The sequence below is a fragment of the Aythya ferina genome (genome assembly GCF_964211825.1).
Source record: "Aythya ferina genome assembly, chromosome: 1".
In the NCBI taxonomy this organism is placed as follows: Eukaryota; Metazoa; Chordata; class Aves; order Anseriformes; family Anatidae; genus Aythya; species Aythya ferina.
The window spans coordinates 104,647,387-104,674,972 of NC_140296.1; the positions used below are offsets into that span (position 1 = coordinate 104,647,387).

At 36.3% G+C, this 27,586-nt stretch overlaps 1 protein-coding gene across 1 annotated transcript in view; it reads left to right on the forward strand.

Moving 5' to 3' along the window:
- The first annotated feature begins 16,615 nt into the window (after positions 1-16,615).
- ROBO2 (roundabout guidance receptor 2) overlaps positions 16,616-27,586 on the forward strand; it is an 897,160-nt gene continuing 886,189 nt past the window's right edge. The window contains exon 1 of the mRNA XM_084538901.1: positions 16,616-16,633. The gene's annotated coding sequence lies outside the window, so the exon portion shown is untranslated. The remainder of the gene's footprint in view (positions 16,634-27,586) is intronic.

A 27,586-nucleotide genomic window follows, 5' to 3' on the forward strand; every position in this document is an offset into this window, starting at 1 on the left:
CAAGCCCCGGAGGATTTTCATCCCTTAAATAACAAGATTTTGTCAGTCTGCTCCATATATAATCTTGCTTTGTTAAATTAAGGAGTAGTCAACAGAAAACTTTGCAGATTTCTACATCATTCTGAGATATAAAACAGCACTGAGTAAGTACAGAAATCCAAGATAATTTTTCATATTAGTAGCTTACTGTACAAATTGCAATGTTTGAATATTTTCAACCTATATAGTATTTTATTTTAAAAAGGGTGAATTTGTTTTCACAGTTGATGTTTGTGAATGAGTAATGGAAAAGCAATCTATTTGAATGTTTTTCTTAAAAGTCCTCTCACTTAATAAATGGAAAATCTATTATAAATTCCATCATCTTAAACTAGGCTGTAAATTTATGATATCCCTGGGTCTCTCTGTGTAAGCTTTTCCTGTGGGGGATTGACTTAGTCCATAGTAGCAGGGTTTTTTACTAGTAAATCGATGCAGTTATTCTCCAGCTCTGCAAATGGATGTTGCTTACTGTGTTCTGTCTTGCTGCTGCATAATTAGAAGACTAGCATCAGAGGATGAATTTAAAGCTTTATTTATTAGTTTTAGCTTCAGTTTTAAAAAGTACAGTGCTAATGGTAAGTATAAGATGTTCATGAATGCATGTGGTACTAAATAATATAAAATTTGCTGGGAATAAAAGGAAAATACTAATCTGAGAAAAAAAAATGGAGTAAGAAAAGGTTACAGTTCTCTCTGTTACTAGCCCTTTCCAAGTATACATTTCTTAAGCGAGAGGCATTAGAAGACAAAATTGTAAAATCTCAGTGGTAATAAGCAATGTGCAACAGCAAGAATCGTTGGCCAATTAGACTAAAGTCATCTTTGCATTTGGTGTAGTAAGAAAGACACAACAGGTTTTTGCAGTTTAGAAAATTGAGTCATCTAATTAGATACAAATTTAAACACCTAACTTTAGGTATGTGGGTTGTGATTTATGTTTGCTGCCTTTAGTAGCTACAGCAGAGTTGTCTACATGTCTGCTGAGTCAGTGGAAACCTTTTTAACACATTGGACAAAACAGGTGGATGAGTTGCACCCTAGAAATACCTGTTTTCCTCTGATGACTCTAGTCTAAAGATGGATGAGATAAATCTCTGCTGCAGTTATTAAAATCCTTAATGTGTTGGGAGGTATTTCAGTTATTTGAAACTGAAAATAATCAGGTTGAATTTGGGACAGAGGATGAGAATTTGCAGGTTTGGATGTTGGACTTTAGGAGCAATATAATAGTTTTCTCATAAGGCGGAAGACACTCTTTCTGAGTTTTGTCTTCACAGAATTTTGTGGCCATCAGTTTGTCCCCTCATGTCCTGTGGCAGGAGCCACTCTACAGTGGTCAAAATCTATGTAATAAGGCTGATAACATTTTTTTAGTACTCTCAAGACCTTTTATTTTAGGTGAAAATGTTCCCCTTTATTTCCCTTATTGTGCTGCTTGCATAAATGCTTGGGTTGCACAAAACAAGTAAAAAGATAAATGGGAATAGCATCTTGTAATTCTTTATTACATCTGCTTATACTTCGCAATCCACTGTCATCTCAAATTTGTGTGTGAAGAGGATTGCAGAATTGATAATGAAGACTTTGTCTTTAAGTTGACAAAATCCTGTCAGGATTTCCTGTCAGCTGTGTCAGCAGACATCTGTACCATGGGCCTCTCTTCACCTAAGTGGCATTTCATCTGATCCCAGATGTCACTGAACTTTACTGGGGCTGGTAAGTGGGATTTCGACTTACCAGGCAGATGGCTTTCTGCTCTGCCTCTGGCTAACACTGTCTGTGACTTTCCTCAAGGTACAGATGACAGAAAGAAAAGCATCACAAAGCAACAGGAAGGGATGTGTTTTAGGTCCTTATGCTACTCAGAGATGGTTGCTGCTGCTCGGAGAAGGTGGGCAGGGACACTCCATAGAGGAGAAAAAAGAAAAAAAAAAAAAGACACATGGCCTTCTTACCCATCCGTCTCCTTTCCAAGTGGGGAAAGAGAAGAAGAGAGGGAATGGTTCAAAGGTAGGGCGTACCTCTCGTCCGCTTTGCCAATGTCTGATTGCCATCCAGCCAAAATTTGAGCATCAGTTTCCCTCTCTCCGAACTGTATTTAAAGAGATGGTGGTTTGGGAGTTGTGGACCTATATCATCCCTGCTTCTCCTCCCCCTTCTTGGGGGAGTTGTTTGTTCCTTTATCTGGGAGACCACTTCAGCTTCCACATTTGTCAGAAAAGTACTACTTTATCCTGATACAAAATGACAGTTTTAACTTTTAATGGATGCTCAGGTTGTGACAGAAGCCACCAGTATGGAATATGCTTTGTTAATAAATTACATATGCATTAACAAAGCTATACACATGCCTGAAAAACTATGAGTACAGGGCCTGTACACCACTTGGCCTGTGCAGCAGGCAGCATTATTACCAGAGGGCCTTACTATTACTCTCATTTTTGAAATTCATGTACTATACAAATTATCACTAAGCAGTATGAAAATTATCTCTTTTTCCCCCCCCATCTTTCTCTTTTGGTATGCAATCTTCTCTTTACAGGGATTTGAAAAGGAAATCCTGAATCTGTTCTTTAACATATAATTTGGTATCTAAAAACAGCACTTGGGATTAGCAAGCTTGTCAGAAAAACAAGAATTTAGATGTTCAAAAAAACTCAACAATCCACCCCCAGCTTTTCAACTCTGTCAGGCATTATTTGGCTGTACACAGCTGCTATAAGATGAAGAGAGAGGAAATGCAATGAAAGGAAAAGGTGTTGCTTTAAGGACATGATCTGAAAATAATGGAATCACCTAAGCCACTTCATATAAAGTGGTTTATGTGCTCTGCAAAAAGATGAAGGTTCATGATCTCACATTCAAGCACTTGTTAATTATAGACTCATTGACAACAAGATCAAGTATCTTAGAACTTGTTTCTTTCTTTCATTTTTCTCAAAAAACAAAACCAAATATAAAACCAACAAGTCTAATATCTCCCCTCACCTCCCTTTGCCTCAACTCCTCTCCTCTCCCCTCTCTCCTCTCTCTTCTCCTTCTCTTTTTGCCTCCCCTGAGAAACAATATTAGAATATGGTTAGAAAATATTGTTAATCTTTCTATGATCTCAAAATTTTTTGACACTTTGTATATAAAAACAAACACTTTTGTTTTAGGAATGTCAGGGTTTCAAGTATGTGTGCTCACAGAGCACCTAAACAAGTTTGCTGGAGAATATGGCACTCCCTTTTGTGAATGTGCTGTGATACAACTTCCATCTGAACCATTGCTATATTCTTAATCAGAAGCCACCATATTCAGTGAACAGTTCAGATAAAAAATCGTAGATTGTGGGAAGGGTAAGGAGTAGCATCTGATATATGGGAATAGCCAAGAAGGTATAGATTCCTGAGGCAGGCATGTGCTGGGCAAAGTAATCCTAATCCGAGCACCTTAAATCTTTACAAGGCACAATCATTTTATCTTCTCCTTGGCTTCTTTGAACCTTGCAGTAAGTGTAACCTTCTGTTGTGAAGTGTATCACACGTGTCAGTTGGAATTTACAAGACCCTCTCATACCTCTTTGAGATACCATTGGAAGCAGCTGTCCCTTTCCTCTCTCTTGACTATTGCACACCAAAAGACAATTGAATAAAAATATAGGGAAAATATGGTTTACTGAGAAAAGAAGGGTTTTGTAAGCCCTCCAGGGAAAAATGTCAGTTTGTGAAATGTACTCCATGTGCCTTTCTCTGGGGGCTGGGGAAGAGACAGGGGAGGCAGGAACCTCCCAAGTCCAGTACTACATGCTTAGGCCTTCAAATAAGCAGTCCACAGTAGTAACTAGCTATCCCTGTAGAGTACAATTTTAGTATTTATTTTGTCATGCTGGATAATATAATTCAGTCTTTAACTGGCTGAGGTTAAATGTGTTGGTAAACACATTTAATAAAGACTTCATGTCTTTATTTCTGTTCTGTATGGAGCCAGCAGTTCGAAGTGTAATACCCAATTTAAATATTTATATGTGATCTCCACATACAATATGACAACATTGATGATATGAATTAAACAGTTATAGTACATATATGGTAGCAAAATCTATTTGAATCTTGGCTTCCAATTTTTCAAAATTGTCACTGAAACAATTGGTTAAAGTCTGAAAGAAAGTCTGACATTTATTCCCTGGCATTTTTCCTACAGCATTTTTCAAACATCCTTTTAGCAATTCTTTTCCACAGATAGTTTCTCACTGTGAGTTTCATTCCCTGTAGCAACTCAATGACACTGAAGTTGTTCACATACTATTCAGCAGTAACAGAAGGTAATTCTTCCAAAAAAAAAAAAAAATTCAATATTTTTTAAAAAAGCAAAATATTTCACTTCAAAACTGAAAATTCCCTCCCTTCCCTTACCTGATAACATAAGTAAATGGATTTTTTTTCTAACGACAATGGGAAATATGGAAAACATGAAAGCAACAAAAGCAAATTGTGTGGTTTGTTATACCTGCATTTCAGTTTTCTGTGTGAAAATGCAAGATGCCTAATATATCTGTCTTAACCACTTATAGATGAGCCTATTTCTTTCATCTGTTGTAAAAGTTGTCAAATACAAAAGAACACAAGTTTCTTATTATGTTCACAATTTGATTAGTCCTTGACCTTTTGGAATTCATGTATTTCTAATCTTCCTAGAGCATTATGTTTCTGTCAAATGCTACCTTTACATATTTCAAAACTGTATTTATGCAGGAAGTAATAGCTGGTAAATTGCAGGCCTTTCTACCAGTTAGAAACACCATGGATTTGAGGACCTTGAATGTTAAAACTTTTCATTTTTCCTGTGATATTGTTGAGCTAAGCATGCACCAGAAGAACACTGTGTGTCAGATTGCTGAGGTACATTTATGCAAACTGCAAAAATACAGATATACATGCCAACTGCAGCCGTACAGGTGCATAGACACATCTACAGAATATGGCCAGAAAGAGACAGAAATCTCATTAACTTTCTATTTTTAAAAATGTGACTTCATGTTGTATCTTTGGAGACATTCAAATGCTGTTCGTTTGTTTCAGGAAAGGGAAAAATCACTAGTGATTTCTCATACTGATTTCAAAGTTTGGAAAGTTTAGAAATAAGTTTTTAGGGATATCTAAAGAAAAGCATAGAGTAGTATGAAAAGATGCAGTATGAACTTACCAAAGAAGTCATGATAAAGTAGGTGGGTTTTTTTGTTGTTTTGTTCTGTGTGTTTTATTTGTTTGTTTTTTAAATAGAAGGGCTTAGAAAATAAATCTTGATTAAGGTTTTATTTTTGGTTTTGTTTGTTTTGTTTTATTTTGTTTTTAGGTGGAGAAAGCTTATGGGCTTGAATATTAAAAAAAGAATCCATATATTTTTGCTTCTCTTTCTCTCTTATCAGAGAAACTGTATGCGTTATTGTGCTTTAACATGCTGGTTATGATGGGTGTGTTGCAGCTATAGTCTGACAGGTTTGTTCATCATTGTTCATTTAACAGTTTGTGAGCTCCATTTGTTTTTCTTTCTATCCTTAGATGAAGTTGCTGACATATAGTGGAGGTATTATTTCAAGACAATAGTAGATGAAGCCATACCAAGCATTATCCATTGCTAAAAGCTAAGGGAGCTTTTTGACCTGCTTACTTTTGCGTGGGCTTAGTTTATTTTAAATCTGCCACTGCTGGTGCAGGCTGGCACAGAAGAAAAAAAAAATATAATAATAATAATAATTAATAATAATAATAATAATAATAATAATAATAAAGTGTCTAAGCCACTTTAAAAAATGCTACCAGTGTCCTGGATAATGTTTACTCACAACGGTTTGTTGCCACCATGGGCAGGAATCTTCATGGGGTTGCTTGTAGCTGTGCTACCATGAGTTAACCTTTACTTAGTCATGAACTAATCCTAACTTGGGGAGCATAATCTAAGGAGATCTCACTTCCAACTTTGAATTTTATTTATTATTTTATATTATAGGCCTCACAAATACTCAGCAGTATGGAAAGGATGTTTTCTCATACTTTAGACAAGGATGTGTTCTAACTGTGAAAATGTTCGTTATAGCTTGAAAACACACAGTCTTATGATTGTTGTGAAAAGTTTTGGAACATAAGCTACTCAAAATCCTATCAGACTTAAAAGCAGTGGGTATGTTTGTTCATTTTATTTTTCTTGCAATATTTCAGTCTACCATCTACAATATGTCCAACAATAAGAAAAGGTGATTGGTTATCTCTATGAATTTATAAATCCCAAATGTAGGCAAAGCTGGAAAATGAGGAGGAAATGGAGGAGATAAAATTTAAATTATCTCAAGAAGAATGTGTTCATATTTTGTTGATTGTAGATAACATACTGCCTGACAAAAATAATAAAAAATAAATAATAATAAAAAATAATATGTAACAGTTTCTGCAGTTATTTAAATTTAATTTAAATTCAGCTATTACCTTCTCTGCCCTCAGAAGAGTTGCATTTCCTAAAATGCAATATCTCTTATGAATATTTGTGGGTATAGCTCTAAAGATAAAGGAATCAACTCTTGAATAAAATGTATTATAAGGGTATTTGGAGTGTCTACATGTGTGTACATGTTTTCAAATTAGGGATTAATGTGGAAAGTCTTTCTGAGCTCTCAAGAATAGTTTTCATACATTCATGTTTGCTGTAGCAAACACGGCATGGACCAATCATAAAATGGACAACTCAAGGCACATCAATTTCTAATAACTTTTGGACATTGGGTAATCCATGCTACTATGAATATTAAGTTGCCATCTTTCCATTTCTTTCAAGACAGAAGGTAAATGCTTACCACTATTCAAAAGTTTCCCCATAGAAGAGAAAATCTTCCAGGCATGTTGCTATCCATTTGTTTATTTGAGCAAACTCTACTTAAAATGGATAGGTAACGTATGCAAGAGAATCTGTTTGCAGAGTTTCTCAGTAACTTCATGTTATTAATCAAAAAGACACGAGTGATTTCAAGTGCATGTTTCCTTGCTTCTAGCATTTCTGCCTTTCACTGTTAGTACTGGTACTGTGACAGTTGTGGTTGCTTTTTTATTTTTATTTTTTATTTTTATTTCTCCAGATGAGCATTGTTTTCAGAGCCGGAGTGCTATACAAATAAAGAGTGTAAAAAATCAAATGTATCAAAAGACTATTGAGTGCTATCTTGGAAGAATTTAGTTCAGTCTAAGAGGGATAATGGACTGAAGGGATCTTTACACAAGTTATTTTTCTTGTAATCTCCCTTCTCATCATATCAATTCCCCAGCATTTTTGAAGTTATTATTTGATTTTTATGCCAAAATGCATTTTTCCAGTACGTAGTAGGGGACAGTTGGGCCAAATCCAGTGTTTCCGTTAATTTTAGTTGGTTTGGGGTCAGTTTGTTGTTATTACAGTGCATCTACTAGCATCCACGAATGTATATAAGACCTTAAAGGAGGAAACTTGGCATGTCTATAATTTACTAGTGTATCAACTTTGAGGGTAGTTATGCATATATACACATTTCTGAAGATGTCAAAATGTACTGATGCTCCACCGATAATTGTTGGCTTCACAAGGCTTAACATCCAGTAACTAAGGGGTTTCTGCAAACTGCCATGTCTGAATGAGTAGATGTTAAATTAAATCTGGTTTTTATTTCATTTATGTTATAGCTAGAAAAAAAAGACTGAGTTAGAATAATAAGCTGGGAACAAATGGCACACAACAAATGAGAGAGCAGGCAAAACCATTCATAGAAGATATATGCAGTGCATGTATGTATACATATATATTTAAACTAAGTTCCCCATATGGAGAGCTTAATACGCCTATGTTATTTTTTATTTAAATTAATTCAGAGTCTCTGAAAAAACAAAACAAAACAAACAAACAAACAAATAAATATATTTCCATGTAGAGGATTTTTCCTTTATTTTCACTCAAACATACATATTAGTTTAAGTGTAGTTGAGTCCCCATGCTTAGGGGCTGAATATGGCTTAATATGGGAGCCATACAGGCACTACTGCATGACACTTTATGAGCACAGGGTTGCAAAGTGGTTTTGGGATTATGGTCCATAGTATCATTTATGATGTATACCCTTCACTTTCAACTTTCAGAGTTACTTTTGGAAATGAGTTGCATATTAAAAAATAATGGACTATTAAATGGCTTTCTAATGCAATCTTGTGAAAATTCCATACAAGAAGTATTTATTTAATTATAAATGCAAATGGATGAAACCTTAGATGTAAGACTAAGCACATATAATTCACATCAGTCTTCCAACAAAATAAGAATTATGGAACTGATATTTAAAACTGCTGTAGAAAACTGAGCACATAGATGAAACTATCTTTTAACTTTAAACGATATTTTTAGTACCCCAACATGCTGGAAAAAAATGGTAAAATTTTGGTTTAACGCATAACTTAAGACACAAGTGGTTTGTGTTTGTTTTAATTATGCCAATAACTCATAAAAATAGATCCACAAATCCCTCCAGGAGCCAAGAGAATATGTAATGCTGAGATTCATATCCTATGAAACCTGCATTAAAATTGCTCAAATGAATAAAAGAGCACACAATATGTGTTTAGGAAAAAAAAAAAAAGATGCTTATTAAAAAAAAAATTATGAAGTTTTTATTTCTTCAGTATAGATTAAATGCTTAATCTATTACAAGTCAGAATATTCCAATTTCATTGAAGCTACTTGAAAATTTTCATGGAATATGCAGTAGATACAGATATGCTTCCCAAAATTTATGATTTAACAAAATCATTAGTAGCATGTGTTATTGGTTACTATGTACTTAAAAGATTAATTATTTCAAGCCGGAAAAGGTTTTTGAGGAGGCTTGGTCACTGGTGACTCTGAGTCAGTATCAGTAATGCAGTCAAAATGTGTATTTATAGTTTTGGTCACAGATGAACCCTAAGTGCCTAATTTCCTTTGTAATTGAATGAGGCTGTGATATTAAAAATCTTTTTTATTAACTCGTGGTTAAAACACAAATTCACCCAACTTTATAGACAAATATTTAATAGTTTAACTTGAAAACTGGCAATAGAAAATTATGAACAATTCTACTGCTTTATTTTACTATGCCTTTCTTATCTAAACTAAACAAACATTTCTTTTGAGCACAACTATGAAAAAAATATATATAAAAACTCCATGTATATGTGAAGCTTACTTATGCTTATTTGGGCATTTTCCATTGCAGACCAATAAATAATATTCTTGTATATCTCCAGTAATCCTACATTACCTAGTACATGGAGAGATTTATAACATTGCTGCCTGTATTCGATTCTCACTAATTTTTGAAGGCTTATCAGTGTAGTACAGCATCATATAACTTCAAAACTCAACATATTTTCTTTTTAGTTTTTGAACTATGAGATTTTATCTTTACCTCAATTCAACCTAGTGTTCCCAGTAGAAAAGTGTACTACAGATTTTAATTTTATAAATTAACTAACCTGCTGAATGCCTTCTATCAATTATTCAGTTGTTCCATACCCAGTAAAGTTAAAGTATGGCATCAGCATAGAACAGTTCACAGGAGAGACCTTAAAATACCTGTACTCAACCAATATTTCTGTTTGGAGCTCTGCTTTTATCCTAAAATTAGCCTTCTAGAAAAGATGTGAGTGCTGTCTATATACATATGTTTTCATCTTTGCCTGTGTAATTTTGAGTTTACTTCCCTACAAGTTTTAGTTGAACATTTTACCTTTTTGAGTGAAGTTAAGCACTTAAATCCTTTTCAGGCATACATGAGTGGATTATATTTTCTGAACATTTCAGCAATTGCAGCTGCTGTTGACTGTGTTTAATTTTTTTTTATTTATTTTTTTTCAGTCTGAAAATCATCTCACTTTTATTTGGATGGCTAAAAATATATGTAATTGCCTAATTTTAGGTAGTTGGGTTTCATGTACAGATTTTTGTCTAGGACCAGCAATTTCTTTAGGATTTGTATAAATGCTCAACTTCTGAAATTTTCACATACTTTATGCATGTGACAATAATGACTCTTCATCCTTGAGACCAAAACTGTGCATATTGTTCCATTCCAAACCAACAAACATTCATAAACAACATTCATAAACAAATCTTCCCTCCTGACTGCACCACCAGCTTCTCAGGACAGAGTTTCCTTTATTTGTTTGGGTAAATTATATAGCACCAAATCTTACAGTAAGTAATAGCAATAACATCATATGCTTAACATCAGGATTCATTGCCTTGGTTCAACAACTTTGCATATTGAAGTCTGAATAAAGATATACTTGTCTTAAGTCTGTGTGTATTTCCACAGTAGGACAAAATCTTAGGAAGGCTGTATGTTAGTATTTTACTTGGAACTGTGAAAATGTTATTGAAGTGAGTCTTCTGATAGTCGCCATGTGCCATGTTCAGAACATCTGGCAGCTGCAGGGCTGCCTGCTCTAACAGGTACCAGATGAGATATTTTTGGTGCTTATTGGCATTGTGCTTGTTCTTGGAGACACAAAGGAGACTCCTGGAATGCTTTGGAGGATTTTCTTCCCCTTGGAATGCTGCTGCAAAGCACACCACCTGCACCCAGAGGTGCAAAGTCCTTCTTGCTAGTCCTTCCTTCCAGGAGATAGTGCTCCACTCATACATGCTGTGCACCTTAGCTTGGCCACTGGTGAATACTTCACCTCTGGTCCAGGCATAGTATCCCAGGACCAGAGCACCATGCAATAAAATTGAACCTTAGGACTTTCCTCTTAATGCCATGGGAGTCAATAGTCTAAATACACTCATAACTCACAATCCCTAAGTGGATTTCTTTTGGATGAAACTAGACAAAAAATACGTGTTGCAGGAGCACAGGTGATCCTTAGCCACTGATAATCATTGTGTCTATGTGATCATACTAGAGCTACTATGGTTTTAATAAAAAATAAAAATAGACTTTATGTGAATATGAGAACTTTAACACAGGTGATATTGAACTGCAGGTCAACTCCTACTGATGTCCACAATTTACTAATACTGATGTAGCCTAAGTACTGCTGTAATGATTGAGGCACAGGGTCAAACTGGGGCTAAAGGTCAAATTTTCACAGGTCTCTGTTCCCCTAGCACACAAAAATGTAAATAATTTTGATTTTTTAGTCCTAAGTGTTTTGGTCAAATCTACATGGAACTTTGCTGTAGATCCATTTTCTTTCTCCCAAAACTGCAGTAACGTAAATCAGAACTGGGCTCCTCTGACCCCTGCAAACATGGATTCAACTCAGATTCATCACCATAAATAATCCCTTTGGATCTAGAACCTATACCTTACATGTGCATCAAGAGCTCATGATGTCCCACACCTTTAAGATTTGTCATCTTTGGTAACTAAGTTATTTTTGTAGCCCTGAGAAGAGATGGTTTGTGGAGTCCAGGGTGCCATCTTGTACTGTGGAAGTGGCCAATGCACATACTGAAGTGCTCTTCCCACTATCTTTATTGAACAACAGACTGCATGAGGTGTTCACTGTATGAATGTTTCTTCACTAACCTCCTGGCTGTGAGTAAGTTCACAGGCTCTTGCAGACCTGTTGTTGGAGCTGTGCAATGGGAGCAGGTGCTGTTCTATCTTTCCTCCCAGGAGAAAAACATGGTCCATATTAAATGCATTAAATTGTTAATTTCTGCAGCAAATCTTTCTGTTTTTCTTCCTATGGTGGTGTTATTCCACCCTTGTACTCAATCCTAATGAAAAAAATACTGATTTTCTGTGATCATAAAAACAATGAAAAGGTAAACATTTTGCTTTTGCAGTGAATTTGACTCCAATGTCTGATCTAAGTAATGTTAAAAACAGAATTTTGAGAACTGGTTTCCTCCTAGGGGTTTTCATCTCAGTCATTCTCATTTAATTTTAAACAAACTGAGGAATTATGCATTGTTGATGTTTTGTGAATCAATGCTTAACTTTCTGGTATTCAGTTTAGGAACATGCCACTGTTCCCTTCTCTAAGTTTGACACAAAAAATCTTTTTTTTTTTTTTTTTTTTTTTTTTTTTTTTTTTTTGTGTCAAACTTAGAGAACACAAAACTATTGAGAAGTTTCTGTTTTCTGTGGTTCGCACCCCCTGTTGTAGTTTAAGACCAGCAGGCAGCTCAGTACCTCATAGGCACCCTCTCACTCTCTCCAGGTGGGATGGAGGAGAGAATCAGAAAGGTGAAAGTGTGAGAACTCATGGTTGAGACAAAGATAGTTCACTAGGTAAAGCAAAAGCTGCATGTGCAAGCAAAGTGGAAAAAGAAATTCATTTGCTATTTCCAGCTGACAGGCAAGTGCTCAGCCACTTCCAGGAAAGCAGGGCACAGGATGCAAAATGGTTCCTTGGGAAGACAAACACCATCACTTCAAATGTGTCGTGTCCCCCCCCCCCACACACACACTTCTTCCTTCTTCTCCACAGCTTTTATTGCTGAGCACAACATCTATGGCATGGGACATCCCTTTGGGCAGCCCGGGGCAGCTGTCCTGGTAGTGTCTCCTCCCAAATCCTGGTGCCTCCCCACCCGGTCTCCTTGCTGGCAGGGCAGCACCAGGACCTGGAATGTCCTTGGCTCTGTGTGATCACTGCTCTGCCCCATCAGTGGGTTTCAATGGAGAGGAGAAAACAACACCAGAGAGGTTTACTAAATACCTGTTTTGCTTTCTGGAAGGCTACCTGATTGATTCACAATGCTTTTTTTTTGCTACTTAAAAAAATACCTGCTCACTAGTTTACAGTTAGCATGTTAGACCCTGCTTAGCCCAGGGAAAGCACATGGGCAAATCTTCAGGGAGCATCAGGATGGTAGAACATGACTCTAGACTGAAAGGACTGAAAAGGCAAGCAAATATAAAGTGTATGATGTATAATTGATGAAGAAGAAAACTCTAAATGCGATAGTTTCATTCAGTCATAATAAAGTAGTCAAGGGTATGCAGACTTTGGGAATAAAGACATGGGCTCTCAATTTGGTAGACCAATATTTATTCATAACTCTAAGGCAGCAAGCTTAACTTCGTATTTCTTGCCTGAAAGTTAGAAATTGAGTTAAATCTTTTTTTTTTTTTTTTTTTTTTTTTTTCTTTTTAAGACAGATAACGTCAGGTATCTTTCTTCACATTTATGATAGAAGTAAGCTTCTAAAAGATTAGGAACGTTTGTTCCAATTTTAAATAATTACAGAAATCACTGAAAATCATTATGCAGTATCTCCAAATGGCTCTAGATGCCTATGCTTCACCTACTGAATCCCACCTTCCATTTTTAGCTCATTCTAGTGTAGAGAGCTTTGAGGTTTTTTTTGTTTGTTTCTCTTTCATTTCACCTGTGCATAAGAAGTGCTTGATGGTGGTCTTACAGCCTGACAGTGCACCTCTGCAGGATCCCTGGGTTTCTGTGGTTCTGCTTGATGGTAAGAAGGGAAGCAGGTATACACCAACTGAGCTGTAAAAGAGAATGATCAGTTTTTGCATTTATTTCTCTGGTATGATCTGCTGAAATTTGGAAGGTTGTTGGGAGGCTGGGATGTGACCATCAGTGGCATACAGCTGGCAACAACCTCCTTTGCTATGTTAGTTTATTACATGGGGATCATTGCGTCTAAGATTAAACTATCTCTTCAGATCTGTTTCTGCTCTAGGTAAAAGTTTTCAAACTTTACTTTCTGATGAAAAAAAAAGTGCTTTACTTTTTAAGTCCTAAAAGCCATACCCATGCCCATGATATGGTAAAATCATTAGTTAATGGAAGTGCTAAATGTGTTTCTCTATCAAGCTGATTACCAAAACAATTTTTCCTAATCAGATTTTAACTTCATTTGCTACATTTGTTTCTTGTCTGGGGAAGATTTATGCAAATATGAAAACAAAACCTGCATTATTGCATTACATATATTATAAATACTTATTTATATTTGTGATATAAATATTTTAAAATGTTCTGTCTATCTATAAAGTTCTTAACTTCATACTTTTAACCATCAAGCAAAAAATGTCCTTCACTTCTGCAAAAGCAGAAAAATGGACAATGTGAAGTCAGTTAATTCAACTGGAGTATTACTGCAGAGAATAAGTACAGTTGTGGCCACAATTAATTGACTGTTGCAGGGCAATAACACAGTAGCTGAGGCTGGAATTTCCAAGTTAGGAATCACAGTTCTGTAGGACTTCTGAAGGCCAGTGAGATCCTGGTGTGCATTAATAGGAGTGTGGCCAGCAGGTCAAGGGAGGTGATCTCCCCCTCTACTCTACCCTGGTCAGGCCTCAAGTGGAGTACTGCATCCAGGTCTGGGCTTCCTGGTACAAAAAAGACAGGGATCTCCTGGAAAGAGTCCAGTGTAGGGCCACAAAGATGATATGGGGCCTGGAGCATCTTCCCTATGAGGAAAGGCTGAGAGACCTGGGTCTGTTCAGCCTGGAGAAGAGAAGACTGAGAGGGAATCTTATTGATGTTTACAAATATCTTAAGTGTGGGAGACAGAGGGATTTGGCCAACCTCTTTTCAGTGGTTTGCAGGGACAGGACAAGGGGTAATGGCCACAAGATGGATCACAGGAAGTTCTGCACCAATATGCGAACTTCTTCAAGGTGAGGGTGGCGGAGCACTGGAACAGGCTGCCCGGAGAGTCTCCTTCTTTGGAGATATTCAAGGCCCATCTGGATTCCAATCTGGGAAGCCTGCTCTAAGTAACCTGCTTTGACAGGGAGGTTAGACCTGATGATCTTTCGAGGTCCCTTCCAACCCCTTCAATTCTGGGATTCTGTGAAGAAGGAAGTTTTGATGTCTTTTGAACTAACTTTGAGATAAAGATTTTTGTTATTATGGGGAGGAAAGGCATGTTGTTCTTTTTCTTTTTCTTTCCCCAGTTTTTGTTTTTTTGTTTGTTTGAAGGTTGTTTTGTTTTGTTTTCAAACATGGTATTTACAGTGTCTTTTTCCAAGTTTTGTTCAGCTAACCAACACAATGATTAACTGGGCACATATCAAATGGCATAGCTTTTCGATGACATTTTCTTCCAACAGTGATAAAATAGGAAAAAATGTTATGCCTAGAAGTGGATATTAATATAACTGTGGCAAGATTGTATCACTGACAATACATACTAATTTATTAAGATTTTTTTTTACTGTGAAGTTTCTTACTATCTGTGCCATACACCCAAAGTAGTTGCTTTCGAATTTTCATTTTTTATTCCTGTAGATAAAATACAAGCCAATATCACTTTGTTTTACTTCATATTATAGTTGTTTACTAAAGCAATACATTATTTTTAAGCCAGAGGTACTTTTTATTTTGACAGCCCTGAAGACACGTAAAAATAGAAATGTTAGAGCATTCTTTCAGACACATCTGGTCATTAATCTCTTTTTCCTTTCATCTCTGTCATTATGTATTTGTATTAAAATAGATGTACTTAGATTATCAGGAGAATAAGAAAATGCATGCAAGATATGCTTTCATTTTGTATGGGTTTAAAGGTTAGAGGAAAACGTGTCCCCTGTGTTTCAAAATGTCCTTCGTCTTTTAAGGATGCCTGCTGAGGCTTGAGGTTTTGTGGATCTTCTCTCAGTTTACAGAAAATATTTCATAGCACAAATGACTGTTGCCTGGAAATGTCATTAACTTGCTTTCTATTCTTCTCCTGGAGGTAAGAACTCACCTCTCTTGAGGAAAAGACTGGTCAGTAGGATTGGCTACGCTGCACAATACTCATACTCTGTCTCTCCTTATGGCCCAAGATATCCTGGATATTATTCTATATTGTGGCACTTTTTTAGGGAGGGTGGGCAGTGATTTTTTCAGTGCTGAATACAGTGTGGGAGGTAGAGCGGTCTCATACAAGGCTGGGGACATAGCTTTGAGCCTACTGAAAAAGGAGAGAACATGAACCTGTCTCACCTATTTTCTGCTGTAGCCTCTAATGATGCATATGAAGGCAATGAAGGGCTAAGTATTGTGACTTTCTGGACACCTAATTTAATTACTTTGCTCTGCAATCTAAAAAGTGGCTAGAATGGGTTACCATATACAGTTCAATTGCCAAAGAAACAAATTACCCATATATTATATCCATGTATACACAGATATAATGCATCTATGTATACATGGGCATGGGAATTGACTTGTAAATCTTCTCAAGCTCAGTGACCAGTTAAACATGGCCTGATCTTTAGACAGGCTTAAAACAGAAATTTACATCTATAAGTAGGCTTTCCAGGAGTTTTATTCAATCAACTGAATGCAAAAGTTGTATAAATTTTTGAATCTGTTGTATCCTAAAATAGTCACCCACAACCTTGCCTGTCTTTGCTTGCTTTTTTCTTACTCACTTTTGGGGGATGACGCACAGGAAATGCTTTGAAAATTCTGCTCACTTAGACTGTGTTCTTTTACTTTCCAGGGAAGAGCAAAGTGACTGTTTCTTGTGTGTGTATGTGCACTTTCTTTGAAAAATGCAATGAGACATGATAAATCTATCAGGAAAAAAAAATCATCTACAATTTCCAAGGATGCAAAAGTTTTCTTTTACCAAAAATAAGGTAGGAATTTGTTGCGTTTCAGCCCCTTTCAATATCACTGAAATGGTGGTGCACTGGTAGATTTACAAGGTTATTTTTGGCAACTCAGCTATTTGGTGTTTAGCTTAATTAGGTCAAAGCGTGTAAATGTTAGGCTGTGTGAATCAAAGGTGGGTAAAATTTATTTGCCTGCATTCAGCCCCAACTAAGAATAACCATTCCTAACTTGTTTATACCAAATAACATGATGAAGCTGATGATGATCTAGAAGAGATTTAAACATTAATATTATTTTTTTTAATGGACTAAATTTCACTTTATTTCAAAGTTATTTCAAATATCTGTGTATTAAGCATCCAGTAGAAAGTTAAGCTCCCCAGTTCTATATAACAGTCTAAAGCTGCACTCAGAAACCTGGTCAGTTTAGAAGCATTAATGATTAAAATTAACTATCTGAGACGGTCAGCTCAGCATTGCTCTTATCTATAGTTTTATTAGAAAGACTTAAAAATGACAGCATAGTTATTATTATTATTTTTTTAATCTGCATATATTCAGGCATAATTTGCAAGAATATCCATGGCATTAATAATGCAAATCTTAATTACTTGTTAGAAAATTGATGTTACCCCTCCAAGCTACATTACTGCACAGTCTTTCTCCAGAGTAAGATTATTTGGATAATAGTCTCCTGAGGATCTCAGGTTTTGTGTTGTGTCATTTTTTTTGCAGCTCCATGGCTTACAAACTCATTTTTTTTTTCACACAGTAAGGGTGAATAATAAACTTGACTGGCTTATTAGTAATCCTGTTTAGACACCTGTACAAATCTTATTGTTTGGAAGAGTGATTGGGCTTATGTGTATTAATAAGCCTGAAAATACATTTCTTAACTATTATACATTGGCAAACATTTCAGTCTCCCTCTCCCTTTTCTCATTAAAAATATAAGAAACTTGCCTGTGTATAAATTAACTGAGCATAAGATTCATGAAAGCTTTGCTAGTAATTTTAGAATTTTTTACTCTGATTTTTCTTTTGGCATTCTCAATTCAAAGTATAAAAGTCTGTGAGAACTGTTAGAAATTAGAAATATTGAATAGCGTAGCCAGCAGGACCAGGGAGGTGATCATCCCCCCGTACTCAGCTCTGGTGAGGTCGCACCTTGAGTACTGCATTCAGCTTTGGGTCCCTCAGTACAGGGAGGACATCGAGGCCCTGGAGCATGTCCAGAGCAGGGCTATGAAGCTGGTGAAGGGCCTGCAACACAAATCCTGTGAGGAGCAGCTGAGGGCACTGGGGTTGTTTAGCCTGGAGAAGAGGAGGCTCAGGAGAGACCTCATTGCTCTCTACAGCTATCTGAAAGGAAGGTGTGGGGAGCTTGGGATCAACCTCTTCTCACAGATAACTAGCAGTAGGACTAGAGAGAATGACCTCAAGTAGCACCAGTGGAGGTTCAGGTTGGAAATTAGGATAAAATTTCTTCTCAGAAGTAGGCATTGGAATAGGTTGTCCAGGAAGGTGGTGGAGTCACTGTCCCTGGGGGTATTTAAGGACAAATCGAATGTGATACTTAGGGACATGGTGGCTAATATTAGGTTTAGTGGCTGATATTGGTGGTAGGGGGATGATTGGACCAGATGATCTTGGAGATTTTTCACAACCTTCTATGATTCTATGAAATAAACTTGTTCTGTCAGTATCAATATCTATTCAACATAGTTTTGAAGTGTCTAGCACTTGGATCTTGGAGCTTCTGTTGTTAAAAATTACTTCATAGTGGAAGTAAGTGGAAGCACAAATAAGGCTTCCTGAAGTAAAGTTTATATTTTTGAGTCACTGGGCCTGTCAACCTTCAGTCTTTTTGTTTTTAAAGGCTGATATATTCTCTAATTTCATTGTTGCTAAATGAATATTATACTTTAAAGTGACATTAGATGTGTGAAGTCAACAGGAATATTTCCATTTGGAATATCAACACAATCAATGCCCACTAGGAGAAAGTCAGGTTTCACCAAGTTCTTAGTTGGCGAAGTGACATTTAGTGATAGCATGGGTATATGGTTAGAAATATTTCCCTGAAGAGTAGAAACAGACCTCTTTGGGTTGTGAATGCATGTTAGCTTGTTGAAAAAATCCTGATTAACTTTGAAAAATGCTTTCTGTCAGGATATACCCTATAGTAACCCTAAAGCCTGGAATGAAAACAAACCTGCTTTGGCTGAATTTCCTGTGGAACAGACAGTCCATGTTTCTGCTAGCTCCATGGATGTACTCTTGAGCAGTTGATCACACTGTTCATGATCACTTTATGTTCATTCAAGTCTTTTCTGTTTGCAAAAAGGCAAAAAGAGCTTACCATTTATCTCATTTGTAATTCAAAATGATATGTCAAAAATCGCTGTAAATAACAACTTTGTAGTAATATCCCTACATACAAATTATTCATGATTTTGAGATTTACATTTTAGAATATCATGAATTTCTGATGGAATGCTAGGGTATTCATTATGTCCTGACTATTTATAAATAATTTTAAGAATGTAGGTTTTTCCATGGAAACAGATTTTTTTTTTTTTTTAAGTTTAAAGTTCATTTTCTTTTAATATCTACAGATTCATATGATGTTAATTTCCATACTCTCACCAAGTACCTTTTCTGATGATCATTACTCAGTCTGTATTTTACAACTGCATCCAAAGAAACACACAGATGTTACCAGTTTGTTATCTCAAATAGCAGCCAGAGGAAGAATATAGTAATTTGCTTAACTTTTAGAAGGAATATGCAGCATGTTATTCAACAATCTGTATATCTTATTTATCTTTTATAAGCACAGAGGAACTGTAGCTAGCTTCATCTAAATTTATCGTGCCTTGAATGTTCTTGCTGTATTTATCTTCACAACTCTTCCAAGTTGTTGGTACATATATTTAATGTACTGAGATGGGGAGATGGAGTGATTGGCCTAGGATTGTATGGGAAGTCAGAACCAGAGGAAAGATACCCACTTCAGTCTTCCATGTCCTCAGCTGCCATCCCCACCAGAGGGACTACACTCAGAATTCATACAACAGGATCTTGCTAGAAGAAAGCAAGAATGTTAGTAGCAAAGAAGGATTTTCCTGTGCATGAAAATTTTGGATCTCAAAGACAAAATCTCTAGTAGCAAAAGCAAGTAATAAGTGATGAACTTTAGATGATGAAATGAGATTTTGCTAATAATTGAGGCTCAGGAAAAAGCTCTCCGCGCTCTTCAAATTTGACTTAATTGGAAACACAATCAGTACAATACTGAGCTGGGTCAAAAATTTTATACAAATGTGGGAAAAAAGATAACATTAATAAAAGGAAAGCAAATAGAAAAAATAATTTCCATTTGAGAAATTCCATTTTAAAGAAGCTATAAATATCTACACTTTGTTTATGGTGTGGTAGAAACTTTTTTCTCCAGTTTGTCTGTCTCTCGTCTTTAAAAGCACCAGACATATTATATCATTGCACTGAGGTAATATGAGATAATCATGATTCTCCTACTAGTGATTTAATGAAACTTTCACTGGCAAAATGTCAAATCTCCATTTAACATGAACTATTGGAATATGTAAAGCTTAGAAATTTAGAACTACAAAGAATTCTTATTAAAAGGATATTGATTTAACCTAATTCAGTTTAATTTCTTTGTAATATTTTAAAACTTAAAAGTGATGAGTTTAGAAGAGTGTAATGTATTGCTCAGCAGTAAAAATACCAATTTTTTAAGGTATACCTACTAATGTCACTCACTAATCATGACCTTAAGCTTCTGCTTCACTGTGCTGTGTTTATGAGGCTTTCATTTTTTCTTTTAATGCCATATATTTTCAGAGAGCAAGAGTATATTATGACAGTCTTTATTTTTATCAAGGCAATAAAAGAAAATTACATGGTAAAAAGCTGCTTAGTGGTGTTACAGTCAGGGAACTAATAGTGAGAGAAATTATGTGACTGGATGACTAAACTGTTCTAAATAAAATTATCCACCAATTTCACTGCAGTCAGTGTAGGTCCTGTATTTGGACCTACACAAATGTGGTTTCTTTCAATGTCTTCAGCTGAGTTTTTTTTGAGATTTAGTGAGATAAGGTCTCAGAACCTTCCTTTAGCTTATATATGGAAACATATTACTTATATTCTTATATTCTCATATATACCTTACAAAGGTTAGCAATTAATAAATATGCAGACAAATTTTATGGTATGCTAAATTTCTTCAACATCTGATTGATGAGAAATGAAAAAAAAACATGAGATATATGTTTTATTCACATATCTTTGTTGTGTTTGTTCTATTAATAATGGAAATGCACATTTAGATTAACAGATTGGGTAACATGGATTGGAAAAAAAGGATCCTAACAGAGCACTGGGAAACTCTTTATTTCTTGCAATATCTCCTCTGTTTTTTGATCAGCTCTGTAACACTTGAAATTTACAGATTAAAAATTTTTCAGATTTGCTGCATTAGAAAATGAGCAGGTGGGATTAGTTTGAAAGATTTGATGGTAAACTGTAAAGTAGTGTACAACTACAGAGATGCAGTAATTTTAGATCACAGAAGTATATTAAACCTTCAATTTTTTGGTATTTTAGAATATTAGGTATATTAGTATACAGTGAGATTTTGTTATTCACTGGCCATTTATAGAAATTTGCACCCCTCTCTGTTAGAAGGCTTTGGAAAACGTTGACTATCAAGTGTGAAAATATGATGTGAAAAGTGGTCGTACAGAATTGTTAAGTACTTCAGTAGAACTCATTCTCTTTCATTTCTGTTTGAGAAGAGCCCAAAAGATGGCTCTGCTGAGGATGTCAGCTGTGTGGCAAAGCTGTTTATCTCCACCTCTGCTTCTGTTTCCCCACTGCAAATCAGCAGGTTTCCTCCCCTGAAGGAACTGCAAAGTGAGTAGCCAGGCTCTCCCAAACATGGTACCCAAATAGACTCAGCAGCCTGCAGTGCTGAGCTAGATTCAAAAATGTGCTTAAGCATATTCTAGGGAGATTTTTGGCTTTGTGGAGAGATCTCTGTAACAGATGTGTCAGGGCCTCAGCAGCTCAAAAGTGCCATTTGTGGTTTGACACAGTGTATTTTCAGCTGAGATTCTCTTGAGGGAGGACTTCAGTTTTAAAGCATTACCTTTAGATCATCTGGAAGAAAATGGAAGAAAATCTAAACACTATAATTCAGCTTTTACATAGATGAATCTCATTCTCTGGAGAAGACCTGAAGGCAGAGAATTACCTATAGATATCACTTTGAGGTCAAAGTCCTGGAACTATGGTTACCTTTTCCATAATAAGTGAAAATATATAATGTCTCACTGGGCATTCTGGTAGCCCAAGGAGGTATAGATAAATTAATTGCTCAGTAGCAATATGCACAGAGCTTTGCTTCTTACGCTGTGCCTCTGGTATTCATATTCACCTACGATCCCAATTTGGGAGAACTGGAAAGACCCGGATTTATTTTTTTTATTTTTTTTTTTGATGCATGCCCAGGTGTTATGCTAGTGATAGCTTTTTTGTGTCACATATATCAATAGCTACTTAGTTCAATAGCTATCCTAACAATATAGCTCAGAAACCAAGCCTTTTTTTTTATTTAGATGTCTATAATGTAGCAAACAAAGTAGCAGTTCCTACATTTGGATTAGCATTTTAAAGGAATGTTGAGTAGGTTATTCCCAAATTGGTGAAAGATGCATGAAATTTTATGTGATAGTTCCTTTAGAATCACTTCTCCTTTGTAAACTAATCTCTGCTATATGAGTAAAATCTTTTGGGGAACTACTGTTTGAAACAATAGTTTGGAATCAGAGAAAAGAAAAAATATAAAACATTATCTGTACATCACATCTTCCACAACCTCTGCAGAGCTAAAACTGCATCAGTGTATTCATTCTGCCAGTAGCGCTGGAGGATCGCATCATTTATACATAAAGGTTTGTCTGTGTGTGTGCAAGTTTGTAGATAAAAATGCATTAAAAATGGACTCAGTCAGACAAGTATTACAGTCTTTTATTCATAGTTGTATACATAAAATGTATTACAACTTAAACCTGGGAAGACTCTGGACTTCCAAACAATCTCCAAACTTAATCTTATTGCATCAGGCTAAACAGTAAACATCAAAACAATTAACATGTTATCTGCAAGTAAAATGTACTGTGGCCAATTAGAATTTCTTTATATAACCTTCACGTGGAATTGGTGAGCTCTCTCTAATAAATTAAGATTCCTGTGGTTAGTTTATTACATTTTCTTCTCCATGGACTTAAAATATGAATAGTTCAGCGATTTCAATTAGATTTATATCTGCTTCTTGCAAAGCTGAATTTGGACAGAGCCTGTCTTTCCATTTATTTTTATTTCATCTTACAGTAAACAACTGTGTTCAAAATTGAAAAAGTGATTGTACTTCATTTTATCTTTGCTATAGGGAAGGAATGAGGAAGTGATAGAAATCTGAGAGCTATTGTAATAGAAGGTTTCCAGCTTTGAGGTTTCTAGACATGAAGCTCCTGGAGTGAGTCCAATGAAGGGTTACTAAAATCAACTAAAATCATAGAATCACAGAATGTTATGGACTGGAAGGGACCTTGAAAGATCATCTAGTCCAATCCCCCTGTCGGAGAAGGAACACCTAGATCACGTTACACAGGAATGTGTCCAGGTGGGTTTTGAAAGTCTCCAGAGAAGGAGACTCCACAACCCCCCAGGCAGCCTGTTCCAGTGCTCTGTCACCCTCATCGTAAAAAAGTTTTGTCTCATATTTAAGTGGAACCTCCTATGTTCCAGCTTGCACCCATTGCCCCTTGTCCTATCATTGTATGCCACCGAGAAGAGCCTGTCTCTGTTCTCCTGACACTCATCCAATACCTTTTTATAAAAATTAATTTGGTCACCCCTCAGTCTCCTCTTCTCCAAGCTAAGAGACCCAGCACCCTCAACCTTTCCTCATAGGGGAGAGGCTCTACTCCCTTAATCATCCTTGAGGCTCTGCGCTGGACTCTCTCAGGCAGTTCCCTTCTTGAACTGAGGGGCCCAGAACAGAAAAAAATGATTAAGGGACTGTAGCATCTCTCATATAATGAGAGGCTGAAGGAGAGCCTGTTCAGCCTCAAGAAGAGAAGTCTCAGGGGTGATCTGATCAAAGTGCATGGGTATCTGAAGCGAGTGTGTCAAGAGGATGGGCTCTCCTCAGCGGTGCCCAGTGACAGGACAAGAGACAATGGGCACAAACTGCAACACAGAAAATTACACCTAAACATTAGGAAAACCTTTACTGTGAGGATGACAGAGCACTGGAGCAGGTTTCCCAGAGAGGTTGTGGAGTCTCCTTCCCTGAAAGTATTCAAAGGCTGTTTTGACATAATCCTGGGTGATATGCTTTGGGGAACCCTTCTTGAGCAGGGAAGTTGGACTAGATAATCTCCAGAGCATCCTCCCACCCTCAATCATTCAGTGATTCTTTAATATTCTGAACACTGGTACATAGGGGAGACCAGAAAGCTAATGATGGCATTAGAAAACCAAACGAAACCAAATCTTGCTATTACTAGGCTTAACAAGTCTCAGGTGATTGTCCTGAGCTGCTGAGTCACTAAGTAATGCACAGTGCACTGTTTGGTAAATCCAACTGGAAACATTTTGCTCTGCATTCAGCTGCATAGTCTTTATTTGGAAGAAACCGTGAAGTGATCCTTTCCCTTATTACCAACAATTATCTTCTGAAATGCACATTGTTTTTTTCCTCCTCTGCTATAAGTATTTTTAAGCAATTCCATAGAACAGGGTATCTTTCTGTCCTTAAATCTGTTACGTAAAAGCTTTTATATGCTTAAGAAGAAGGTTTAGTTGGGTATAAAAATGTTTATGCTTCATGAACAGTTATTTTAGGAGTTTACACCTATCAAGGGACAGCTGCATAGAAAATACTCTTTTTTTTTTTTTTTTTTTTTTTTTTTTTTCCATCTTGGGATTACATTCCCATTGTGTTGTCAGATGATAGAAGTTTTCCTCTAGGAAAAAAAATGCAAAAGGAAAAAAATGGAATGAAAGGACGAAATTTCTTAATACAATTTTGTATACGGAGTAATAGAATCTACTCTTGTAATTTAGTTCCAATAGAAACACCTGCTGAATCCAAAATAGCTTAGCCTGTGTCCTAAATATTGCTTTTGGCACATAAAAAATGTCAAGAATTAGTGTATTTATTCTTGTGCATTCTTAAGAAGATTTCTTAGTGAGAATGGTGAGTTTCACAGAATTTGAAAATGATTTGCTTGTAACAATGAGAAGGTCTTACAGTATCTAGTCTAAGTCAGATGTCTTTCAAGGCTAGAGAATTGTTGATACTAGCCTAAGATTAACATTGCATTACTGCTTTTTTCTTATTTTGAAAAGTGCTATTGAGATTATTTTTCAATATGTCTTATCACTTTTGAGAATCCTGTACACCTGGGATTCAACTTCTTTTTTTTTTCCTAATAATTTGAAGAATAAAAAATACAGCTCTATGTGTTATATGTAGTTGACAGTGATATGTGGTAGTGTGGCAAAGAGGAACAATATTGGGAACTTCTATGAATCACTTTGACTACATATCTGGTGAATAACTGGCATCAAGTAGATTCCCCAGGAAAGGAGGTAGCTTGGGATACTCTCACCATTCACCTTTCATTGGGCAATTTGCAGCTAGTACTACAGCCAGTGCTAATCTGAACTTCATGGGAGAAACTGTAACTAGAATTATGATTTAGGTTAGTGTTGTTTTACAGAGAGCACTACATAAATCGTAGTGCAACAGCACTGTTTAGTGTGAATTCAGTGAAGAAGGTGATGGAAATCTGAAGGTGTTTGTGAGTGATGCCAGTTGATTTGAGGCTCCTAGAGGCTGTGGTGGGCAAAAGCCAGAAACAGGTAATTCCTGAGGGTCTTCATGCTAAGTGCTCAAATATTTAATAATAAAGAACATGCTGTAGGATGTTCTAGCTATGACTTATGTCAGCTTGCAGACACTTTTTTTATCCCTGGCAGAATCCCATCTAGGATTCGTTATGTCACTGACTCACGCGCACCTTGCCATGGCTGTGACTCTACAAGGATTTTAGCCATCAAGCTTTGTCTACCTGACACCATGGAGGATTGATCTCCTTTGATTTTTGCCATCTGAAAAATAGATGTCTAACGCATCTAGGCTCCCTGTATTGCCAGTGGGCACTCACCTCTCCCCTGTACCTCTCAGGGTGAACCCCATCTAGAGATGTTCCCCACTGAAGAAAAAAAAATATATAAATAAAAATAGAAGAAGAACTCAGAAAGCTAATTTAGCTTAGATATCTAACTTAAATAACTGAAAGAGGAGGTGAATCCCATTTGATAACATAAGGATATAATATATATTGTGCATTAGGATATATTAGGGAGGAGTAATATAATAAGTACAAACTCTTATAGTAAAAAGAAAAAAAAAAATCCTTAACACTTCTACATTCCTGAAAACCTCTTTTTCTTACATTGATTTGTATGATATGTATCATACTTCTATTCATAAATGATGTGTGAAAATGTCCATTCTGGATGGTGGAGAGAAAGAGTCATCTTTTTGAAAAATAAGTTCCCAGCTTTCACATGTGCTTATTAAAAGTAGAAAAAGTAAGAAAAAGTAGAAGACAATGCTACAACTAATACTGGTGGAATTTAGGAGGAAAATTAAGTTATTCTATAAATGGCACAAAGTTTCTTTATAGAGAAACAAAACAATTCTTATTTGGAAAACCTGATGGGAAATCTGCCATACTGTAGGCAAATCACCATTTTATTTTTTTGTTTCTTCTTGGCTAAGGATAAGAATATGTTTTAAGAAGGGTTTGGGGGCCATAAGACAAAGTGTACAGTGGCTATTATGGTGGAAGTGAAGTTTCTCATCGCTTCACCTTCTCTATCTTCTCTCCTGTTGTTTTGCCATGAGTCCCTGTGCTGCTTCATTGCAGCCACACATCACTGGACACCAGGAGAGTGTGTTTGGGTGTGTGTTTAAGTTATAGTCTTGATCTTTTCTCATGGGAACTTATTACTGGCTGTCTTCCCCACAGAGGATGCTAGGCTGCATAGGTCTTTGTTTTCAGCTGCTACAGCCTATTCTTGTATTCTCTTCTATTGTAATCTTTTTTTATAGTACAGTTTAGGAGCAGTTCTTTAGGGAGGAAAGGAAGTAATTGAGGTTTTAAGAAGATTGCGTAAATTTGGAAATGTAAACTTTTCTGGGATTGTAGGTAAAGGATTAGCACATCATTCCTCTTACTGCTGCTGGTGATGACTAGGTGAGGAGCTGGAATGACAAGCTCTAGCTCAGTTCTGGTGCTCACACTTGCTAAAGAGCCTGTTAGCTTTAAATATGCCTGACTGCTGAAAGGACATGTCTTGTCTCTCAAGTCTCTGGGTCATGACTATTCTCAGGGTATGCTACGAGGAGAACTGAAGGCCTTGTAGATTGGATGCTACCTGACAGATTTTTATTCCAAAGGAAAAGGAGGTGGGACAACAGAAGAGGTGGAGGTATTCATGAAAGTCTTTCTCAGATCAACACTTGATTTATTTCCTGCTCTGAGAGCATCTCTACTGCAGTATTTTGGACAGACAGACTGTGACAAATAAGGTAGAGTCTTGCTAAGCAGCTTAACTTTAACAGAGGCATTTTTCAGTATGGAGGATCCCAACAAGGTCTCCAAAAGGAAAATACTTAATAGGTTGTAAAGCTTTCTTTCAATAGTCCCTTCAACTCTGGAGTGCTTTCTGTTTCGTAGTCCTAGAATTCCCAGTAGATTGTGGCTGTGTTATGGTATTGCTAAAAATAAATCCCAGCCTACTATGTTAGCACACTTTTTCAGACACAGAAGCCTGCAAGGTCATCTGTGGGTAATGATGAACAGC